Source organism: Salvelinus alpinus, chromosome 9 (genome assembly GCF_045679555.1).
Source record: "Salvelinus alpinus chromosome 9, SLU_Salpinus.1, whole genome shotgun sequence".
Lineage (NCBI taxonomy): Eukaryota > Metazoa > Chordata > Actinopteri > Salmoniformes > Salmonidae > Salvelinus > Salvelinus alpinus.
The window spans coordinates 78,168,506-78,192,332 of NC_092094.1; the positions used below are offsets into that span (position 1 = coordinate 78,168,506).

The 23,827-nt window shown below is 42.9% G+C and overlaps 1 protein-coding gene across 3 annotated transcripts in view; it reads left to right on the forward strand.

Annotated features, from left to right (window-relative positions):
- The first annotated feature begins 276 nt into the window (after window positions 1-276).
- Window positions 277-23,827, forward strand: part of LOC139530676 (disks large-associated protein 2-like) — a 198,242-nt gene continuing 174,691 nt past the window's right edge. For 2 of the 3 annotated variants that reach the window (XM_071327285.1, XM_071327286.1), the window contains exon 1: window positions 277-869. The gene's annotated coding sequence lies outside the window, so the exon portion shown is untranslated. The remainder of the gene's footprint in view (window positions 870-23,827) is intronic. The other variant, XM_071327287.1, reaches the window with a different exon arrangement.

The window sequence follows — 23,827 nt, forward strand, 5'->3', positions numbered from 1 at the left end:
TAGTAGTTAACCTATTTAGTTTGAGTGTGAGAGAGTGAATAACAGTGCTTGTTGCTATTTTTATGCTGCCGTCTGCCCAGCCCTTATGAGTAACTTGGATGTGTTAATAGTTCATGTTGATGCACAGAGGGAGCGAGAGTGGAGAGAGAGAGAAAGCAGCCAGTTTATCAGTCTCACTGCCCGCGTGGCACTCCGCACCAGAAAGACGTCTGTTGTCAATGGCGATGACGGTGATAACAGCAGTGAAGCGGTCCATGTTTGGACAAAGTGGATGATGCGATGTCATCCTAACAGTGTTTCAAGGAGGACCATTCTCCACTGTAGGTACACATTAAATGAGAGGATGAGAGAGAGAGACAGAAAGAGTGAGAGGGAGAGAAAGAGAAAGAGAGATTGAGATAAGGAGCCCTCTCAATGCTCTACCAGCCAATAGCACATCTCTCAGTGAGGTACTGTTGTTCACGTAGACTCCAGTCAAGTATCCATGTCGCATTCAGGCTCCAGTTCCGGGTTTTGTGCGTCACCGGGCTGTGTGAACAGGCAGTGAGAGTGCCTGCCGTGTTGTACTGTGCTGCAGTAGAGGATTGTGTCGAGATTAGAAGTAGTCTCACTGGAGAGCAGAGCATCTTGCTGTCCGTTTCCCCTTTTTTTGCCATCCTCTTCAGAGGGTTCGGATAAAAGAAAAAGAAAAGAAGAGAAAAAAGGAAGAGGAGGAAGGAAATAGAAAAGAGAGAGCTGACATCAGTGAGACTGGTTCAGAGTGAGAGTGAGGCATCTCTCACACACATGACTGTGTGATCCTCTGCTGTCATCGTGTGAAAGACAAGCCCATGCTCTCTGATGTCTCCTGCCTCTGGACACCTTGCCAGGTAAGTTCTCTCTCTTCTCTTCTCCTTTCTCCTCTGATAAAACGGATAGAAGAGTGGAGTTTAGGTCTTTTTCCTGATGAGGTCGAAAAATACATCTCGTCTGTGATGTTCTGGTGGTATTGTTGTGATGTTGGCGTTGTGTTAATGCAAAGGTGGCGTGATGATTAAACAGGTTCATGTTGGAAGTAGCAGCCGCTTGCTTCAGCTTTTGGCAGAAGACGAGGCAGGCGTGATCATTTCGAGAGATGGCTAAGCCATATGTAGCCTACAGTTCTATGTACAGTTAGCAATACAGTTAGCTTAACCACGGGGCTCCCTTCAACAGACCAGTAATCCTACCAAAGATCTCTGCAATATCTCATATCTGTGTGTAGCACATTTTAGTTGTTGTCCTTGAGCACACTCAGAATGAGTTGGATTGTATTTGCTTCCGTTTTTTTATCCTCATATCATACCCACCACATCCTCATGCAGTATTTTGGCAGTGGTTGAGACAGGAATGATAAAATGCAGTGACAAGAGAACAGGATTTGCCTGATAACGAACTGATTCTGGGGTGCAGTCAATTAAAATAGCTAAATAGTATTTTTCTGTGGGGGAAACCCAAGTATTCTCAGTAGACTAATGCTCAGACGCTGATGACGAAGAGACTCTGTGACAGTGCTGGTTAGGGGGCATTTTAATTCACAAAGTAGGCAATATCTCTCACTGATTTCTATGTGTGTGGGCGGATGTTGCCTGTGTGTGTTTCAGTAAAGTGCGGGTGGGTGGTTTGAGGTTGCGTAAGTGGATTTCTCTATGATTGTGTGTGTGCCTGCGTGTGTGTGTTAACAGTAACAGTATACTGCCACTCCATCATGTGTGGGGAGATGTGCTCTTTCTGGGTCCTGCTGGCATTCTGAGGATTTATAAGGTCCGGCTCACAGTAAATTACACCTCTCGAGCACTGAGCCATTGCAGCTGGGTACCATACAATTCATACAGTACATGGAGCCTACAGAACACTGCTGCAGTGCAGAGCCTCTCACCCTGGTCAGGGCTCCTGTGCACGTGCTTTTAAAACATCGGTATGCTTGGAGCTCTAAAGTCAAACGCATGAGAGTTTTCCCTTGAACACTGGCCTAAGGTCAGTGTCACATTTTTCCTACCTGATGGTTAAGGTTAAGATTTAGTGCAGTAGGGAGATCCTAGATCTGTGCCTGGACCAGTGGTCCTCTCCCTGGAGTAGAGTTGCGAAATTCCGGAAACTTTCAACGCAATTTACAGGTTTTCCAGAAAACCTGGATGGAGGATTACGGATTTCCTGTTTATTCCATGCTGATTCAGGTAATCCTCCAACTGGGATTTTCGGGAAAACGAAGGAATTTATTGAACATTTCCGGATGTTTTCAAACCCTACCCCAGGGAGAGGACCACCTCTCCAGGCACAGATCTAGGATCTCCCTACTGCACTAAATTCTACTGAATAGCTGCCACATTCCCTCGAGGCTAGGGGCCTCCACTTGTTGTGGGCTAAAGCTGTGTGTGCGTGTGTGTTTTACAAGGATAGTAAAACAACAACATTCGGAAAAGTGGGGACATTTAGCCGGTCCCCACATGGAAAAGGCTATTTTAGGCTTAGGGGTTAGGTCTCCTCCCTCCTTAATCCTCCACCCCCTTCCCCTCCCTCCTCCCTCTCTGCGGACAACTTTGTTAACCACTTTGAAAAGAAGGTTGACGACATCTGCTACTCATTCACTCAGCTTATTGAGACCACTGGTCTCACTCACACAAAACTACCCTACGCCTTGACCTCTTTCTCCCCTCTCTCTCCAGATGAAATCCTGTGACTGGCTGCCTGACAGGTCTGGCTGCCTGACAACCTGCCCGCTCGACCCCATCTCCTCCTCCCTTCTCCAGACCATCTCTGGAGACCTTTTCCCATTCCTCAGTTCCCTCCTCAATTCATCCCTGACCACTGGCTGCGTCCCCTCTGACTTCAAATTGGCCCGAGTCGCTTCTCTCCTGAAGAAACCAACACTCGACTAATCTGATGTCAAAAACTATAGACCTGTATCCCTTCTTTCTTTTCTTTCCAAAACACTTTGGAAAGATAAGATAACTCTCTCGTTATCTCTCTCAGAACAATCTTCTTGACCCTAACCAGTCAGGCTTCAAGACGGGTCAATCAACTGAGAATGCTCTTCTTTCTGTTACGGAGGCTCTTCGCACAGCCAAAGAAGAGAATGCTCTTCTTTCTGTTACGGAGGCTCTTCGCACGGCCAAAGCTGACTCTCTCTCCTCTGTTCTCCTAGATCTATCCGCTGCCTCTGACACGTGAACCATCAGATTCTCCTCTCCACCCTCTCAGGGCTGGACGTCTCAGGCTCTGCACACTCTTGGATTGCATCCTATCTGGCAGGCCACTCCTACCAGGTGACATGGGGAGGATCTGTGTCTGCACCACGTCCTCTCACTTCTGGTGTTCTTCAGAGCTCGGTTCTAGGCCCTCTCAATACATCAAGTCACTCGGCTCCATCCTATCCTCACATAGTCTCTCCTACCATTGCTATGGGGATGACACTCAACTACTTTTCTCCTCCCCCCCCTTCTGACAATCAGGTGGCGACACACACCTCTGGGTGTCTGGCAGATATCTCAACTTGGATGTCGGCCCACTACCTCAAGCTCAAGTTTGACAAAACAGAGCTGCTCTTCCTCCCGGGGAAGGCCTGTTCGCTCAAAGACCTCTCCATCACGGTTGACTCCTAAGTGTTTCCCTCCCAGAGTGCAAAGAACCTTGTCGTGACCCTGGACAAATCAAATCAAATGTTATTTGTCACATGCGCCGAATACAACAGGTTTAGACCTGACAGTAAAATGCTTACTTACAAGCCCTTCACCAACAATGCACATGTAAGAAAATACCTACAAAAAAACAGTATGAGATAAGAAAAATAGTCTGGGTAGCCATTTGATTAGCTGTTCAGGACAACACCCTGTCGTTCTCTGCAAACATCAGAGCAATAACCCCCCCCCCCCCCCCCCCGTCTAGCTCTGATTCTACTGACACCTACATTATTGAGGAAGAATGTACTTTCTATGCCTGTGATATGTAGTTGTCCCACTTAGCTATCTTAAGATAGGGGTTTGGGATTAGGGTTAGGTTTAAGGTTGGGTTAGGTTAAGGGTTAGGATTAGGTTTAGGGTTAGGGAAAATAGGATTTTGAATGGGAATCAATCGTGTGTGTGTGTGTGTGTTGTGCATGCCATGCGCATGACACTAGACTAGACTTTAGGTACTAGCTAACTCATAAACAAGTGACATATGGCCATCGTGCTGCATGCCAAGGCTGTTTCTCCGGTCTGAATTTCCATCCTTGTTAGTTTCCCTAATGCACTGCAGTCCCTGATGGATTTAGATGCAGGCAGTTGGCCGAGAGGATGGAGCTCAGTCAGTCCACAGGCGGATCAATCATTTTTAACCGGAATCTTGGGGGCTGTATGTGAGCGTGTGTGTGTGTGTGTGTGTGTGTGTGTGTGCGCTGTCACCTGGCTATTCGTCCTCTCTACCTGAGCTGGAGGCTGCACATATGAATATTAATCAGGTTCACTATATCACCTTATGGATTGTCTGTCAGAAAATCTCTATTGAAGTTGTCCCTTTCAATGGCCTGTCAGGATAAACCTGAGCATTTTAGGGTGACACATACGCCTGTTGAAATAGAAAATGATTCTGTCACTTTAATTTTTAGAGAAGACAGACGACTTGAGTGCCGTTTGTGGATTTGAATCTGTAAACAGCGTGTTTCCATATTGCGTTACTTGGAATTGATTGATGTGGTTGAGAGGGATCATTTATTTGAGCCCTCGGCTACGAGAAATGTGTGTGTTGAACCACACATGACCATGAACGTGTGTGCTGTTCCTTATTTCTCATGCGGCATCGTGAATGCCTTCCAGACATAAACTACTGTACTAGGCTATGGCACTGTGAACATTGAGAAATGCCCCCGTTCCCTTATATAGTACTCCCACTACATTACATGGACATGTACTGTACGCTTGTGCACACACACTTACACATCAATACGCACAAACAAATATACACTACCGTTCAAAAGTTTGGGGTCACTTAGAAATGTCCTTGTTTTTGAAAGAAAAACAGCGAGAAATTGCCAAGAAACTGAAGATCTCGTACAACGCTGTGTACTACTCCCTTCACAGAACAACGCAAACTGGCTCTAACCAATTTCTCGCATGGAATAGCCTTCATTTTTCAGAACAAGAATAGACTGACGAGTTTCAGGGCATTTTGAGCCTGTAATCAAACCCACAAAGGCTGATGCTCCAGATACTCAACTAGTCTAAAGAAGACCAGTTTTGTTGCTTCTTTAATCGGAACAACAGTTTTCAGCTGTGCTGACATAATTGCAAAAGGGTTTTCTAATGATCAATTAGCCTTTTAAAATGATGAACTTGGATTAGCTAACACAACGTGCCATTGGAACACAGGAGTGATGGCTGCTGATAATGTGCCTCTGTATGCCTATGTAGATATTCCATAAAAAAATTGGGCATTTACAGCTACAATAGTCAGTTACAACATTAACAATGTCTAGACTGTATTTCTGATCAATTTGGTGTTATTTTAATGGACAAAAAAATTGCTTTTCTTTCAAAAACAAGGGCATTTCTAAGTGACCCCAAACTTTTGAACTGTAGTGCATATTTTTAGTGTTTTGTTCACTGACTTCAGATATTATTGATGCTGAGCTACAATTGTGGTTGACAGTTCTGGGGAAGTAATGTAAGCAGCCGACTGAAAATAGTACATAAGCAAAGAAAATACCTAAAATAAAAATGCTGAGATCACACTGACAACAATTCATTGACTATATGTATATATTATCACCATTATTGACACTGTTTAGGGTAATTCATATGTATCCCATACCATAACATAATTGCTCATTGAATTGGTCCATTTCAGTGGAGGGGCCATTAGACATTTGATCATTGTTAGGATCAAAGAATGAAGCTTCATCGGTGACGTGACTAAAAAGTCCCCACTCGCATAATTTCACACTTGGTTTGGCAGGTGCCTGGATTACAGATGGTTCAGTAGTTATTAAATGTATTGAATTATCTCTGTTTGCATTGCTTCCCTCATTCAGTCATGCTGCTGTCTGTGCTGTGGGATGGGAGAGGAGAAGGATGACCGTGTTTGCTGAGTCGACCTGAAGGTTCTCGTGTTGATTTGCACAGTTTAATGAGCCAGATTGTCACAGTTCAACTGGCCTCATCCATTGGACTGATGAGACACACAAACACACGCATGCATGCGTGCACACACACACTGGACTCATCCAGTTGACTACTCAACAAGCTGCAAATACCCTAGGGGACGTAAAGTCATAATTTATGGACAATATGCCTGATTAGCATAAGCATTACTGTAAACTGTACTATTTATATGTACATACTGCACACCAACACTCAGGAAAACATGTTGGCCAAGGCTTTGAATAACATTACAATCAACGGGGCGTGTGAATGGTTAGATATGAATTACTAGCAATGTGAGCTGTTATTATTTGGATGCTGATGGCTGTCAGATTATGGGTAGTCTTCTGGGATAATGGTTTTGACTCCAATCAGTGTCCAGTTGACTCCATCTGTGACGAACACACAAAGGCACACATGCGCTGCCAGACAGCATCGATGAGGTTCTGAATACACTCCTTCTTTAGTGCAGCACTCGTTCCTGATGGGGATGGCAAACCTCAATTCAGCCCAAAAGGAAAAGAGGGAAAGAAAACCCTATCTTGTCTTGCCTTAACATCTCTGTACTGCAACCTGTGACCATGCCAGACCTCATCTCCATCCACAACAGTGGCGGTCAGTGCCGTTTAAGATGAGGGAGGACCATTTTATTTTAATGAGCATGGCCTTATTTCTATTACAGCATATTGGATGACTTTCATTCATATTCCATTCACCCAGTGAATTGAATATGCGATAGGTTCAGGCTACTACATGATACTCTAATTTTCCCTATACCCATCATGAGGTTGCTACAACCTTGGCTATGAATAAAAGTTTACAATGTAGGTGCACACAGGTCAAGAGACAAATTTGAGGTGACAGACAGTGACACATGGATAGACAGTGACATTCAATACCGCCTTGCACATTCTTGCCTGCATCTTGCTGATATAGGGTGTAATCATTAGTCCAACAGTTGCAAATTAGAGTTTCTATTGGCAAAAAATCAGGTATGTTTATCCTTGTTTTGTTCCGTTTGCTTCCATTTAAGAAACGTTTTTTAACAGAATCGGCGGAATGAATACATCCCTGATCGCGTAAATACAGTTCACTTTCATAGCAGCCACGTTGTATTCCTTCGATTGTGGACTTCAAGCACAACACATCAGCTGTATGTGACCAGGCAAAAAACCTTTCCATACCAAACCGCTACACACAGCCTACATCGTTGTCACCATATTAGCTCAAGTAACGTCATAGTCAACATAGCTAATAGAACTAGCGCGTTAGTAAACCCTCTACAATCATGCAGTAACATTACAGTGTACAGTCAGTAAGCAGGTACATCGGTGGCTCCGGGTGGCAAAAAAATTATAAAACCAAAAGCTTACCTTGACATGGAAGAATTCCAGTGTTGTGTTGGAAAGTCATAGCCAGCTAATTAACATATCATCCCTCTGTTTGAGCACGGTGTTTCAGTAGGGTAAACTAGCTAGCTGCATTTGCTAGCTAAGTAAATGAAAGGGAAAGTGACATTTTTTTTCAATCTCTCTATTTCTCTCTTGCTTCTCCTGAATTTTGGGAGAAAATTATTTCTTAAACTGTTCAACTTTTGTCTTTCTCTCTCTTTGAGTCAACTACTTACAACATTTTATACACTGCAGTGCTAGCTAGCTGTAGTTTATGCTTTCAGTACAAGATTAATTCTCTGATCCTTTGATTAGGTGGACAAAATGTCAGTTACTGCTGCAAGAGCTCTGATAGGTTGGAGGACGTCTTCCGGAAGTTGTCACAATTACTGTGTAAGTCTATAGAAGGGAGTGAAAACCATGAACCTCCTAGGTTTTGTTATTGAAGTCAATGTACCCAGAGAAGGACGGAAGCTAGCTGTCATCCGGCTACACCATGGTGCTACCCTACATAGTGCTGTTGAGGCTACTGTAGACCTTCTTTGCCAAATAGTGTTTTAGTCAAATATTTGGTGACGTGATTATATTTAGTATAATTTTATCTAAAAAGGATAACTTGTTAAATGTTTTAAACATTTTATTTTTATGAAATTAACTGAGGAGGATGGTCCTCCCCTTCCTCCTCTGATAAGCCTCCATTGATCCACAAGTAGCTTAGTACTCCAAGGGCCACCTACCAAAGTGACCCAAAAAACGGAACTACATTTCAGCAACACTATGTAGATGTTAAGAACATGAATAAGACATGTGACTTATGACACAATTCAGCTACATTGACCACTTTCCCAAGAAGTTACATAAAAACTTAGAGGGGATGAAATCTTAGTCTACTTCTCTGCTATGTAAATTTGAAATCAGAACATAAATAACTTCTACCAATCAAGAGGTACAGCTGTTTTCGTAACCGCATCAACTACACTTTCTGAGCATGTTGACTGACATGTTGACCACTTTCCCAACAGCTTGGACAAAAAAACGTACTGTTTGAAATCTTGGTCTACTTTTGTTTTTCAAATCTAAACTCAGAACATAAATATCTTCTACCAAAAAAATCTAGTACTCGAGAAGCACTTACGATTATGCCACACAGCTCACCCCAACCCACTAAACTAACCCACGCATTAACCCAACTACAATGGTGACCCCACTTACTATAGCTAACCCATGGCCTACCTATCTAAAACATTCACTATTACTACTACAATGTACTGCTACTAGAACTTCTGGTCTATCAACAATTGATAAAACATTCAATTCATTTACTACACAAGCCTCAATTTTTCAACAATAACACATTTCGAAACTTCCACTAGAGGCGCCATCATATTTCTCTCCCCAAATAATAGACTAAAATGCCTTCCACTAACATAAACATTAAGGATGTAACAATTCACTGATACACATGTGTCCTCTACTTCAGTGTCAAACTGCATGTAACTGTGTTGACCGTCATTAATCTACAAGTCATTTTGCATTCCATTGCCGAACAACCCCCAGGCAATATCAGTAGCATAGTCCACCCACCTGCGGCCTGTTCCTGATATGCACATCTGCGCAGCACCTTCAGCATTAAATGCTAAAATGACTTGAGTGATATTAGGCTTTATTGGTTGAGTGACAACCTAAGTAATTTGCTAGGTTTTTGTTATCTATGCGCTGTTGAAAATTGTTTTACCAGAATAAAAGTAAGCTACCGGAGACACACCGCTCATCTGGCTATACCCACGGAAGGGGGCTTACAATAGATGTGATTGAGTTCAGGATGACCGGCAGCAATAGTTTTGGTCGTTTTGCTTCAAACAATCAGTTTAAAGCAAAAGTGTACAACACTTTATGAACACCTGCTCTTTCCATGCCAGAGACCGACCAGGTGATTCCAGATGAACACTATGATCCCTTATTGATGTCACCTATTACATTCACTTAAATCCGTGTAGATGAAGGGGAGGAGACAGGTTAGAGAATGATTTTAAGCCTTGAGACACGGATTGTGTGTGTGTGCCATTCAGAGGGTGAATGGGCAAGACAAAATATTTAAGTGCCTTTGAACGGGGTATGGTAGTAGATGTCAGGCCACCGTTTTGAGTGTGTCAAGAATTGCTGTTGGGTTTTTCACTCTCAACAGTTTCCCGTGTGTATCAAGAATAGTGCACCACCCAAAGGACATCCAGCCAACCTGGCATAACTGTGGGAAGCATTGGAGTCAACATGGGCCAACATTCCTGTGGAACGTGTTGGTCAATTTCAGATGATCATTTCTATATAATTATCAAACTTATACATTGGTAGTAGAAGGGAAACACAAACTCTTTGTTTAAGTATTAAAATTCTCCTTTAGTAATGCAATTCTAGACAGAAGTTGGTACAGAGTACAGTATATGATAGCTCTCCCCAGGTTCTGCGAGGTGTCTAAGACATCCTGCAGCTTATATAGGTTCATAACATTTCACAATAGATAAGTCTAAGCATCTTCTGCCAGGTGGCGGTTTCCATCAGTCCTGCGGTGGCCTTGTGTTCTCATAAAACCAGTCATATTCTCAGAACCTCAGACAGTCACAGTGGGACCCAGACAGGAGGAATATGAGCGTAGGCGATTTCCACCTTCTGATAGTGTCTGCAGGGCATATCACTCAAAACAGATGTTAACACACACACAGATGTCTCCTGAGAGGAGACCTTACAGTTTATCATAACACAATTTATTAACCCTTTAAAATGGTATGAGGCCTTGGTTTAACCCCTTCATTCCCCCCTTTGAGGGTACAAGGGCCTCAACAAAAGCGACTCAAGCATAATGGTTATAAGAATTCATCCATAAAAGGTGCATTAGGCTGCAAGTAATCCTCAGGAGATTGAGGATAGATATAAGGGTCTGGGTGATGGTTGGGACGTCTTCTGGCAGTGTGATAGGTGGTGCCACCCCTGATGCTCCTGGACCTTCACCGCTGTAGGTGTTGCTGCGATGACCTGGTATGGGCCCATCCTTCTGGGGTGGTTCCATGTTCTCTTGTGGACCTTCAGCTTGATCCATTCTCCAACGTCAACAGGTAGGCTGTCTGGGACATCCTGCTCTGGAACTTCCTGGGCTTTCCTGTATTGGGAATACAAAGACATAACAGCATGGTTTAGTTCCTTCATATATTTGCTCAAATCATCATCCAGTGCAGTCAGGTCAGCCAGTTTTGGAGCCATTGGTCTGTGTAAAGGAACATTCATTGGACGGCCAGTTAAGAGCTCATGTGGGCTAAGCCCTGTTCCATGGTTTATACTATTGCACATTTTCATCAGGACTAAGGGAAGACACTCTACCCATGACTTCCCTGTGGAGTGGCATGCTTTTGCAAGCTCCACTTTTATGGTTTGATTAGCCCTCTCAGTAATCCCATTACTTTGTGGGTGGTAGATACAGACTTATGATCTATCCCCAATTCGGCAGCCACCTGTGCAACCACATCTCCTGTCAAATGGGTGCCATTGTCTGTGGAGAGAACTTCCAGTATACCAAATCTAGGGATGATTTTCCTTACTAGAAGTTTTGCTACCGTTTTGGCATCACAGTGCACGGTTGGAAATGCTTCGACCCACCTGGTAAAACGGTCAATTATTACCAGGCAGTACCTCTTTCTTTCCTTTCATTCAGCCATGTCTATGAAATCCATAGCTGAATGGGCCGGCCCATAGCTGAATGGGCCGGCCAGGTGGTACCCTTACCAATGTTGTATTGCATGCATGTAGTACATTTATACACATGTGTTTTGCAAATTTCAATCAGATTTGGACAAAACCTGGTGTCAGATATTAGTCTAACCATCTCCCCCCTTGGTGCTTTGCCCACTCTGTGGGCCAGGCGACACACAGAGGAGACGAGAGGTAAGGGCATAGCAGGTTTGCCAGAGAGGGACTGCCTCCACAGGCCATCAGGGACCCTAGAGCAACTTCTAGACTCCCACAAAGGGTGATTAAGTGCATCCGCAGCCTGGTGTTGGTCAAGATCAGTGATTTCAGACATACACAGGGTAGTAAGCATAACGGCATGAGTATGGCAGCGAGAAGCAGCATTCTTAGCAGCAGCATCAGCAGCAGCATTACCGAAACGAATGCTATCAGTGTTGCCTGTGTGGGCACGGACCTTGAGAATAGCCAACTCAGCCGGAAGCAACATGGCCTCCAGCAGGACTTCAATCTGTAAGAGGTTTTTAATTGGAGTACCGGATGCGTTAACAAAATCCCTGCCTTTCCAAACCCATACCCAAGATAGGCAAACACCATTGGCGTATGCAGAGTCAGAATAAATGTTAACCTTCAAACCTCTACCTAATATACAGTACATGCTTCAAGGGCCAGGAGCTCAGCTTGTTGTGCTGAGCAATGTTCAGGCAAGGGCTGTTCAATCAACAATGACCTATCCAGTGAGACTATACCAAACCCTGCATGTTTCCTACCAGTCTCCCTATCAATAAAAGCAGAGCCGTCAACAAGAGTGTAACATCAGGGAGTACGAGCGGTTCATCATAGAGGTCAGGCCTGGCTTTAGAATCACGTTGGACTTGATCAGAACAGTGGTGAGGTTCTCCATCTACCAGAGACACGTGCAGTTATGCTGGGTTAACAACACAGCATCGTTGAATCGTAAGGTGAGGCTGTGTCAGAAGGCATTCATACCCAGCAAGCCCTGCAGCCGTTGATGAGGGCATATGTTTCTCATATGGCCTGCCACACCGCAGTACCAGCACACCAGCGGTTGTCTCTGTATGGGTAGGTATGGTTGTGGGTTCCCATATGGTTGAGGAGGGAACTGAATAGCAGGTGCTTGGGTAAACTGTGGAGCAGGTGGTATAGGAGGCTGCTGCTGCAGGGCAGCTGGGGTTACAGCCACATTTAGATTGTTGGTTTTTCCTTTGTCCAGTTGGGCTAGTCGGGCTTTCTTGAGTTGTGTGTCAAGGCCAGTCTTCCTTGCTTTTTCTTCAGTCTTCATTTTTTTTCCAGGCTCTGCAGTAATGCGGGGCAATTGTTTCGCTGCTGTGTCCAAGACCCCAAAACTCCATGGTTTGTAATCATAGTACGGTTGTCCCATACCTGAGGTCTTTATCACCGGAGGGTAAGTTCCCACGGGACGGTCATCTTCACCTGGCTGTGTCTAAATCCATTCAGTCCGTTTCATCGCCAGTCTCTGTGATGTTGGGGGCTGTATGTTTTTAAATTCACCCTGTAATAGTGCTACCTCACTTTGCACCATGTTTGATAAGCGCCTTAGTTCTGCCCTCGAGCGATCCAGCTGTGGCTGCATAATCTGTGAACCGGCAGCACGTGCATGAGAGTCCTTCAGACTATCGGGAAACTCGCCTTCTTCTTCACTTTCAGCTCCACTTTCGTCTTATCTCCTCTTCTCTTCTCTTCCTTTGTTTCCACTTATCCTTTTGTCTCTGTCTTCATCATCGCAATGTCGTCTGATTTTGTCAACAGCTTCATCCATTTCTCTCTGCACCTTCTTTTCTTGAGCTGCCATGAGGTCCTTTGCCATGGTAACTCTAGGGTGGAGAGGTGTTGATTGTGTCCTGGCATCATTTCATATATATCCTAGTTCTTGATACATCTTACCCAGTGGTGGGGACGAGACCAAGCACCTGGAGCTACTAGTTTGTTTGGGAGTAGTGGATAAATTCCTTTAAACATATCTCCGCAGTAGGGAGGGGGTGGTGAAGCATATTGTGGAGCGCTGAATTCTAGAGGGAACTTCTCAGCCTTGAGAGAGCCAGGGTCTTTAATCTTTGTCAATTCCTTTTTCAAACAGGTAGCTTTCTGTTGAGTCCAGAACAGGTTACACTCAGTTTTTAACATCGACAAAGCAGTCACAGAAAACAGGGTGGATTTTTTATTTTCCTTGGTCTTATTTTCCTGTCTTCTTTTCACGATATTCTGTACATGTTGATACTTGGTTTTATTAAACGACCCGTACTTAGGTGTCCTTAGTCTAATCATGCATTTCTTGAAAACCCAGGTTAAGTATTTTCCCATAGTGGGGTATTTTCCTACGAAGAACTGTAGAGGGGTGGCGGGTTTCAAAGCGACTGGTCCCTCAGGTAACTCTGAGCTCCCGTCTGCCATATCTCAAAATGTTTTATTTTTAATTAGGCTCTGTGTAATGTGAATACAGATAAATGAATGCAGAATAACCCTATATGTGTATAGTCTATCCCTTAACTCACATATGTTTATTTAAAGCAGGGTGATAAGTAAATGATAACTGAATACCATGTAATGTATGGGTGGCGTAAAATAATTGTCCTCTATGGAGCAACCACGTAACAGTAAAGGACTCAAGATGATTTATAAATGGTAGAAACTTTGGTGTAACCTCCACAACAACCCTGGTATCTCTGTGATAATCTTCTCCTTCCAAGGGAGAAACTATTACTTTATTTTTAAAATGTCGTGGGTCAGTAACACACGGGGAGGTGTATTCCCTAATACAGCAATGGTGTATGCTTTAAGGTTTATCCCCCCACAGGCAAAACTTCGAACGTCTGATCCAAAAGTCCACTCCGCTAATTCAAATACACAGGCTTTATATTGTCCATAACTAACTCCTGATTTAACATCCCACCACCCAGTCATACCACACAGAAGACATGATACATAGAACAATTACAGAATAGCTTATCAGAAAAATATTCACAACAATCAGCGTTTTATACTTGGAATTAATACCTAAGTCCTATCACCAAGTCTCATCAAACACAAACAATTATCGTCAGTTTATACTTTGAATTTATGCCCTAAGTCCTATCACCAAGTCTGATCAAACACAAAAAAATGATCAGCAGTTTATACTTGGAATTTATGCCCTAAGTCCTATCACCAAGTCTCATAATCATAAACATTTAACCCAGGAATTTGTAACCTATTTCCACCTAGGTGGTCTGTGCTTCCACCCATGGTACCCACGGTAATTATTCCACAATTACAGAGAAATTTAGGTGTGTATAAATTTAACAGTGAGGCGCCACTTACTTGCCAGAATGAGTCATTAACCACAACGTGCTATAGCAAATTATAGCTATAGCGTCTGCTTACCTTATAATTTTGTAGCTCTTGCACGTGGATCAATGGTCAGTCCAGCGAAGTGGTCACTCGCTCCTGGCAAGCTCGCCAAAGTGTTGGTCAATTTCTTCAACAGATGATCAGTTCTATATAATTATCAAACGTATATATTGGTAGTACAAAGGAAACAGACTCTTTGTTTAAGTATTAAAATGATCATTTAGTAATACAATTGTAGGCAGAAGTTGGTACAGAGTATAGTATATGATAGCTCTCCCCAGGTTCTGCGAGGTGTCTAAGACATCCTGCAGCTTATATAGGTATTGTCACGATCTATCACAAGGATGACGCTGGAGAGACGAAGCAGGTACGGGGAGTAACATTTAATAAATAACGGACATGGAACGAGACATAAACAGCTTAGCAAACAGAAAAACAATCAATGCAGAAGCAGGGAACAGAGCTGGGGAACTGACACATATAGGGGAGGAAATGAACAGGTGATAAGAGAGTCCAGGTGAGTCCAATAACGCTGATGCGCGTGACAAGGAAAGGCAGGTGTACGTGATGGATGGCAGGAGTGAGTGATGCAAGGCATTCTGGCGCCCTCAAGCGCCAGGGGGAGGGGAAGAGCGGGAGCAGACGTGACAGTACCCCCCCACTAGGGGCGCCACCCGGCGTCCCACCTGGGCAAACCGGCCGAGACATGGGCGCTGGGCAAGCCGGTTGAGGCGTGGAAGCCCGACGAACCGGCTGGAGCGTGAGAGCCTGGCGAGCCGGCTGAGGCATGGGAGCCTGACGATCCGGCTGCGTCCAGACGCCTGTCGATCCCGCTAAGGAAACCCGATGATCCGGTGGATTGTGACGTGGGATGGGAAGCCACCGAGCCAACCGAGGCAATGAAACCTCTCAAGCCAGCCAGGGCATGAAAGCTCGACGTGCTGGCTTAGGCACCCCCGGTTCCATCGGCGGCAGAATCCACCCCCGACGTCACCGACAAAACAAACAACAAACAAACAAAAAACTCCTGGACAGGCTGGGCAGACAAGAACTGACGATCCAGCTGAGGCCCGACGTGGGATGGGCGCCATCCGAGCCAACCGGGGCAAGGAAACCTCTCGAGCCTGCTAGGGCGTGGAAGCCCGACGAGCAGGCTAGGCACCCCCGGTTCCATCGGTGGTGACCCAGAGCCGATGCCACTATACCAACCAGAACGCCAGTACTCCCCGATGCTTCGTGTGATGGCTTCTGCATTCTGTCACGATCTATCACAAGGATGACGCTGGAGAGACGAAGCAGGTACGGGGAGTAACATTTAATAAATAACGGACATGGAACGAGACATAAACAGCTTAGCAAACAGAAAAACAATCAATGCAGAAGCAGGGAACAGAGCTGGGGAACTGACACATATAGGGGAGGAAATGAACAGGTGATAAGAGAGTCCAGGTGAGTCCAATAACGCTGATGCGCGTGACAAGGAAAGGCAGGTGTACGTGATGGATGGCAGGAGTGAGTGATGCAAGGCATTCTGGCGCCCCCAAGCGCCAGGGGGAGGGGAAGAGCGGGAGCAGACGTGACAGGTATAGGTTCATAACAAGGTGACATTTCACAATAGATAAGTCTAACCATCTTCTGCCAGGTGGCGGTTTCCACCTGCGGTGGCCTTGTGTTCTCAGAAAACCAGTCATATTCTCAGAACCTCAGACAGTCACAGTGGGACCCAGACAGGAGGAATATGAGCTTAGGCGGTTTCCGCCTTCTGATAGTGTCTGCAGGGCATATCACTCAAAACAGGTGTTAAAACTTCTTATGGCTGCAAGCCCGGTGTCGGTACACATATGACAACAGCCAGTCCAAGTGCAGGGCGCCAAATTCAAAAGTGACCAAAACATCAGCCAGGAAGCATAGGAACTGAGAAGTTGTCTGTGGTCACCACCTGCAGAATCACTCCTTTTTTGGGGGTGTCTTGCTAATTGCCTATAATTTCCACCTTTTGTCTATTCCATTTGCACAACAGCTGGGTTGTTGCCCTCCTACGGCCTCCTCCACGTCTCCTGATGTACTGGCCTGTCTCCTGGTAGCGCCTCCATGCTCTGGACACTACGCTGACAGACACAGCAAACCTTCTTGCCACAGCTCGCATTGATGTGCCATCCTGGATGAGCTGCACTACCTGAGCCACTTGTGTGGGTTGTAGACTCCGTCTCATGCTACCACTAGAGTGAAAGCATCGCCAGCATTCAAAAGTGACCAAAACATCAGCCAGGAAGCATAGGAACTGAGAAGTGGTCTGTGGTCACCACCTGCAGAACCACTCCTTTATTGGGGGTGTCTTGCTAATTGCCTATAATTTCCACCTTTTGTCTATTCCATTTGCACAACAGCATGTGAAATTTATTGTCAATCAGTGTTGCTTCCTAAGTGGACAGTTTGATTTCACAGAAGTGTGATTGACTTGGAGTTACATTGTGTTGTTTAAGTGTTCCCTTTATTTTTTTGAGCAGTGTATATTTTTGAAATATTTAACTTTCACACATTAACAAGTCCAATACAGCAAATGAAAGATAAAGATCTTGTGAATCCAGCCAACATGTCCGATTTTTTAAATGTTTTACTGCGAAAACACCACGTATATTTATGTTAGCTCACCACCAAATACAAAAAAGCACAGACATTTCTTTCACAGCACAGGTAGCTTGCACAAAACCGACCAAATAGAGATAGAATTAGTCACTAACCAAGAAACAACTTAATCAGATGACAGTCTTATAACATGTTATACAATAAATCTATGTTTTGTTCGAAAAATGTGCATATTTCAGGTATAAATCATAGTTTTACATTGCAGCTGCAATCACAAATATCACCGAAGCAGCTAGAACAATTACAGAGACCAAATTTAAATACCTAAATACTCATCATAAAACATTTATGAAAAATACATGGTGTACAGCAAATGAAAGACAAACATCTTGTGAATCCAGCCAATATTTCCGATTCTTTAAGTGTTTTACAGCGAAAACACAATATAGCATTATATTAGCTTACTACAATAGCCAACCACACAACAGCATTGATTCAAGGCAACAGTAGCGATAGCGACAAAACCAGCAAAAGATATTAATTATTTCACTAACCTTCATAAACTTCATCAGATGACAGTCCTATAACATCATATTACACAATACATATATGGTTTGTTCGAAAATGTGCATATTTAGAGCTGAAATCCGTGGTTATACATTGTAAAAACGTAGCAAATATTTTCCAGAATCTCCGGATATATTTCTGACACTCACCTATTCTGACCAAATAACTAATCATAAACGTTACTAAAAAATACTTGTTGTACAGCAAATGATAGATACACTAGTTCTGCAATCGCCGTGTTAGAATTCTAAAAATAACTTTAGTATGACATGCAGCTTACGTTATAGGGAGAGAGCGCCCAAAATCTGGGCGGAAACTAATAGTAAACATTTTCGACAGAAATATGAAATAACATCATAAATGGGTCCTACTTTTGTTGAGCTTCCATCAGAATCTTGCACAAGGGGTCCTTTGTCCAGAACAATCGTTGTTTGGTTTTAGAATGTCCTTTTTCCCTCTCGAATTAGCAAGCAAAACTTGCCAAGTGGCGCGAAGCTGTCCATCGTGAACAAACGCAGAGAACGGAACACGCCAAAACTCCCCAAAAAATGTCAATAATCTGATTAAACTATATTGAAAAAACATACTTTACGATGATATTGTCACATTTATCAAATAAAATCAAAGCCGGAGATATTAGCCGTCTATAACAAAAGCTTTTCAGAAGCCAATGCTGATGTACTTCCTGAACAAAGGAAATTGGGGTCCTGTCATTCCAAGACCTCTCTTTTGACCATAGAAATAGCTATACACTCCATTTCACCTCTCACAGCCTATTGACAAGTGATTTTGCATAGCCACATCGTTTCAACAGAAATACTCATCATAAATGTAGATGATAATACAAGTTATACACATGGAATTATAGATATACCTCTCCTTAATACAACCGCTGTGTCAGATTTAAAAAAAACTTTACGGAAAAATAAACCATGCAATAATCTGAGACGGAGCTCAGAACAATAGCCAAATTAGCCGCCATGTTGGACTCCAGAAACCAGAAAATACATGATAAATGTTTCCTTACCTTTGATGAATTCATCAGAATGCAGTCCTAGGAATCCCAGGTCCACAATAAATGCTTGATTTGTTCAATAATGTCCGTTATTTATGTCAAATTAGCTACTTTGGACATGTTTACCAAACACCCCACCCAAAGCGCGTCCACTACCGTCCACTATAACTTGACGAAATGTCCAAAAGTTCCGTTACAGTCAGTAGAAACATGTCAAACGATGTACTGAATCAATCTTTAGAATGTTGTTAACATACATCTTGAATAACATTCCAACCAGAGAATTTCATCGACTTCAGTTGACCGAAGGAACGGAGCTGCCTATCACTTGAACGCGCGTGTTCAATGCGTGAACACCTCCTGCCAGTGGTCACTAATTCCTGTCTCCTTCGGCCCCCCTTCACATTAGAGTCATCAGACAAAGTTCCATTGATTGTTGACATCTAGTGGAAGCCGTAGGAGGTGAAAACTCATCAATGTCTCGCTGTGATTTCAATGGGACCTTGGTTGAAAATTTGGCACCCCCAGAAAAAATATAAACAGGAAGTGGAACTTCTCAAGTTTTTGCCTGCCATGTGAGTTCTGTTATACTCACAGACATAATTCAAACAGTTTTAGAAACTTCAGATTGTTTTCAATCCAATACTACTAATAATATGCATATATTAGCAACTGGGACTGAGGAGCAGGCCGTTTAAAATGGGCACCTCTGTGCACCTTTCATTCAAGCTTCTCAATACTGCCCCTTCAGCCATAAGAAGTTTTCACACACACACAGATGTCTCCTAAGAGGAGACCTTACAGTTTATCATAACACAATTTATTAACCCTTTAAAATGGTATGAGGCCTTGGTTTAACCCCTTCAAACGCTTTTCACGCCTTGTAGAGTCCATTACCCGACAAATTGAGGCTGTTCTGAGGGCAAAAGGGTTCTGAGGGCAAAAGGGGGTGCAACTCAATATTAGAAAGGTGTTCTCAGTGTATATGGTAATTTTCAGATATACAGTATAGGGTACAGTTGATCATTTCATAACGAGGACAGCAATCAATTTTTCGAGGCGCACTGCATGGCCAAAGCGAGCAGAGAAGAGAAGACCACTTCGTAAAAACTTCCAACCGGTCCAAAGCATTACATTTTGAGATGGGCTGAAATCCAAAGTTGTGCTACATATGTCATAGCTAATTTGTAAACAAACAAATATTGATACATTAATAGCTCAAACACTTAATCTACAAAAATTACAAGTTAATTAGTTGGTGATGGTAATTTTTTTACCAAAGTGGGTGGACAAAAAACTAATATTATCATGGTAATGGTAAATGCCTAGCCTCCCTTATGGCTCAGCTCAGGTGTAACCGAAAACTGAAACGAAAACGAAAATAAATAATGAAAAAAATATTTTGTAAACTGAAATGAAATAATTGACAAACCCGCCATTTGAAAAACTACAACTATGCTGAAACTATTATCTTTGACTCCAAAATAAAATAAAAACCATGTTCATTTATATGTATTTGTTTTTACTTCTGGCAAAAATCAAATGGGGTTTTTAATAGGGTTTTAAAGCCCTTGGTGTCACGCCCTGACCATAGATTGCTTTGTATGTTTCTATTTTTTGTTTGGTCAGGGTGTGATGGGGGTCGGCATTCTATGTTTGTATGTCTATGTTTTCTATTTCTATTGTGTTTGGCCTGGTATGGTTCCCAATCAGAGCCAGCTGTCAATCGTTGTCTCTGATTGAGAACCATACTTAGGTAGCCTGTTTTCCCACTTTGAGTTGTGGGTGATTATTTTCTGTTTAGTGGTTTAGTGGCTTTCAGAACTGTTCGTTGGTCATTTTGTTGTTTTTGTTCGCGTGTTCATTCTTTATTAAAAGTATTATGGATACGTACCATGCTGCACTTTGGTCCTCCTCTCCCTCTCCCGACGACATTCGTTACACTTGGGGGGGTTTCAAGCTATTGAATCTGCCGAGTAAATGCGGCCAGGAGATGGCAATGTTTCAAATTGGCCTAGCTTGTGCATCACTAACACCAGCTATCACTAGCTAACAGGGGAAAAATCAACTAGGTAGCTAACTTGATTCTTCTCACATGTACTACTAAAGTTAAAAAGCATTGGATTGATGTAAACATGGGTGAGAGAGAGTTTCCTTCCACCATATTTTTTTCACTAGTCTCTGCGCTATTCCTTTTAAATCCAAGTCACATTGAGATTAAACCTAACCTGAAGTATGACCTGACGCATCACCTTATGTATTACTGCCCCCAAGTTGAAAGAAGTGACATGCCAAAAAGCACACAAAAACTATACAACACAAATGGCTTCTAGCCTCCCACGCATGCTTTCTGTCCCTAACCAGACTTTCATCCTAACATTTCATGTGGATGAATTACCTGACGCATAAAAAAACAGGCCTGATGGAAACATTTGTCTGTAAAATGTCCCAATGTCGACAAAATACAATATGCTAGACAATGGTGCATCATTTCTTGGTCGGTGAAAAAGATTATGCAATAATTGCGGTGGAAACATATTTATGCGCAAATATTTATATAATAACCATCATGTCAAAGTAAACAGTATGATATAGTATGATACACTATGATATGTTATGTTGCACCACAAGGTCATGGAAAGGCATGAAGAGTTAATAGGCAGATTATATAAGTTATGATGAACTTCACAACGTATATGGGGGTTAAGTGCACGGTGATGAGCTGCATGCAAATGTACAATAAATATCGAGGGTATTATTTAAATGCTGGTGACATGATGATCGGTGCTTGGCTGCCAATTATCAAATAAAAAAGATCTCGCTCTTATCCATATCTCGTCATTTAACCTATCCTGTCCACTTCATCAGCGGACTGTTGTCTAGAGAGCATGCTCCAAAACCAGATTGGGCAAGTTTGTTATTTATCGCAGCAGTTTTTGTGACAAAACCATTGGTAGAGTTGAAAATGTGATGGAAACACATTTCATAAAATGTTTTATTTGGTATATGGAAACTAAAGTGCAAAAGTGATTTTTATGTGCACTACGTCATCACGCACAGCTTTTTATCCGCGACAAGTCTGTTTCATGGAAACACACCTCTGGTTGGAAAATACGATTTAAAAATATATATATACAGTGGACGAGAAAAAGTATTGGATACACTGCCGATTTTGCAGGTTTTCCTACTGACAAAGCATGTAGAGGTCTGTAATTTTTATCATAGGTACACTTCAACTGTGAGAGACGGAATCTCTCATTGTATGATTTTTAAGTAATTAATTTGCATTTCAGCAGAACAATAACCTAAAACACAATCCAAATATACACTGGAGTTACTTACCAAGACAACATTGAATGTTCCTGAGTGGCCTAGTTACACTTTTGACTTAAATCAGCTTGAAAATCTTGAAAATGGCTGTCTAGCAATGATCTACAACCAAATTGACAGAGCTTGAAGAATTTTACAAATAATAATGTTCAAATGTTGCACAATCTAGGTGTGCAACGCTCTTAGATACTCACCCAGAAAGATTCACAGCTGTAATCACTACCAAAGCTATTTAAAACATGTATTGATTCAGGGGTGTGAATAGTTTTGTAAATTAGATATTTCTGTATGAATGAATGAATGACATTTTATTTTCGTGTCAAATTGCCAGTTGGTAACCCATCCCTTATGGAATGAATTGACATATCAACAAACATTACAATAATTCACTGTGATAATTCAGTGATAATTCTTCTTCTTCCGGTGCATTTCATGAAGAGTGAAAAAATGTAAGATAAAAATCAATACATAATTGTAAGTTATCCAAACAATGATTATATCCCTCGAGCAGTAAAAAATATACATACATACATACATACATACATACATACATACATACATACATACATACATACATACATACAGTGGGGAGAACAAGTATTTGACACACTGCCGATTTTGCAGGTTTTCCTACTTACAAAGCATGTAGAGGTCTGCAATATTTATCATAGGTACACTTCAACTGTGAGAGACGGAATCTAAAACAAAAATCCAGAAAATCACATTGTATGATTTTTAAGTAATTAATTTGCATTTTATTGCATGACATAAGTATTTGATCACCTACCAACCAGTAAGAATTCCGGCTCTCACAGACCTGTTAGTTTTTCTTTAAGAAGCCCTCCTGTTCTCCACTCATTACCTGTATTAACTGCACCAATTTGAACTCGTTACCTGTAGAAAAGACACCTGTCCACACACTCAATCAAACAGACTCCAACCTCTCCACAATGGCCAAGACCAGAGAGCTGTGTAAGGACATCAGGGATAAAATTGTAGACCTGCACAAGGCTGGGATGGGCTACAGGACAATAGGCAAGCAGCTTGGTGAGAAGGCAACAACTGTTGGCGCAATTATTAGAAAATGGAAGAAGTTCAAGATGACGGTCAATCACCCTCGGTCTGGGGCTCCATGCAAGATCTCACCTCGTGGGGCATCAATGATCATGAGGAAGGTGAGGGATCAGCCCAGAACTACACGGCAGGACCTGGTCAATGACCTGAAGAGAGCTGGGACCACAGTCTCAAAGAAAACCATTAGTAACACACTACGCTGTCATGGATTAAAATCCTGCAGCGCACGCAATGTCCCCCTGCTCAAGCCAGCGCATGTCCAGGCCCGTCTGAAGTTTGCCAATGACCATCTGGATGATCCAGAGGAGGAATGGGAGAAGGTCATGTGGTCTGATGAGACAAAAATAGAGCTTTTTGGTCTAAACTCCACTCGCCGTGTTTGGAGGAAGAAGAAGGATGAGTACAACCCCAAGAACACCATCCCAACCGTGAAGCATGGAGGAGGAAACATCATTCTTTGGGGATGCTTTTCTGCAAAGGGGACAGGACGACTGCACCGTATTGAGGGGAGGATGGATGGGGCCATGTATCGCGAGATCTTGGCCAATTACCTCCTTCCCTCAGTAAGCGCATTGAAGATGGGTCGTGGCTGGGTCTTCCAGTATGACAACGACCCGAAACACACAGCC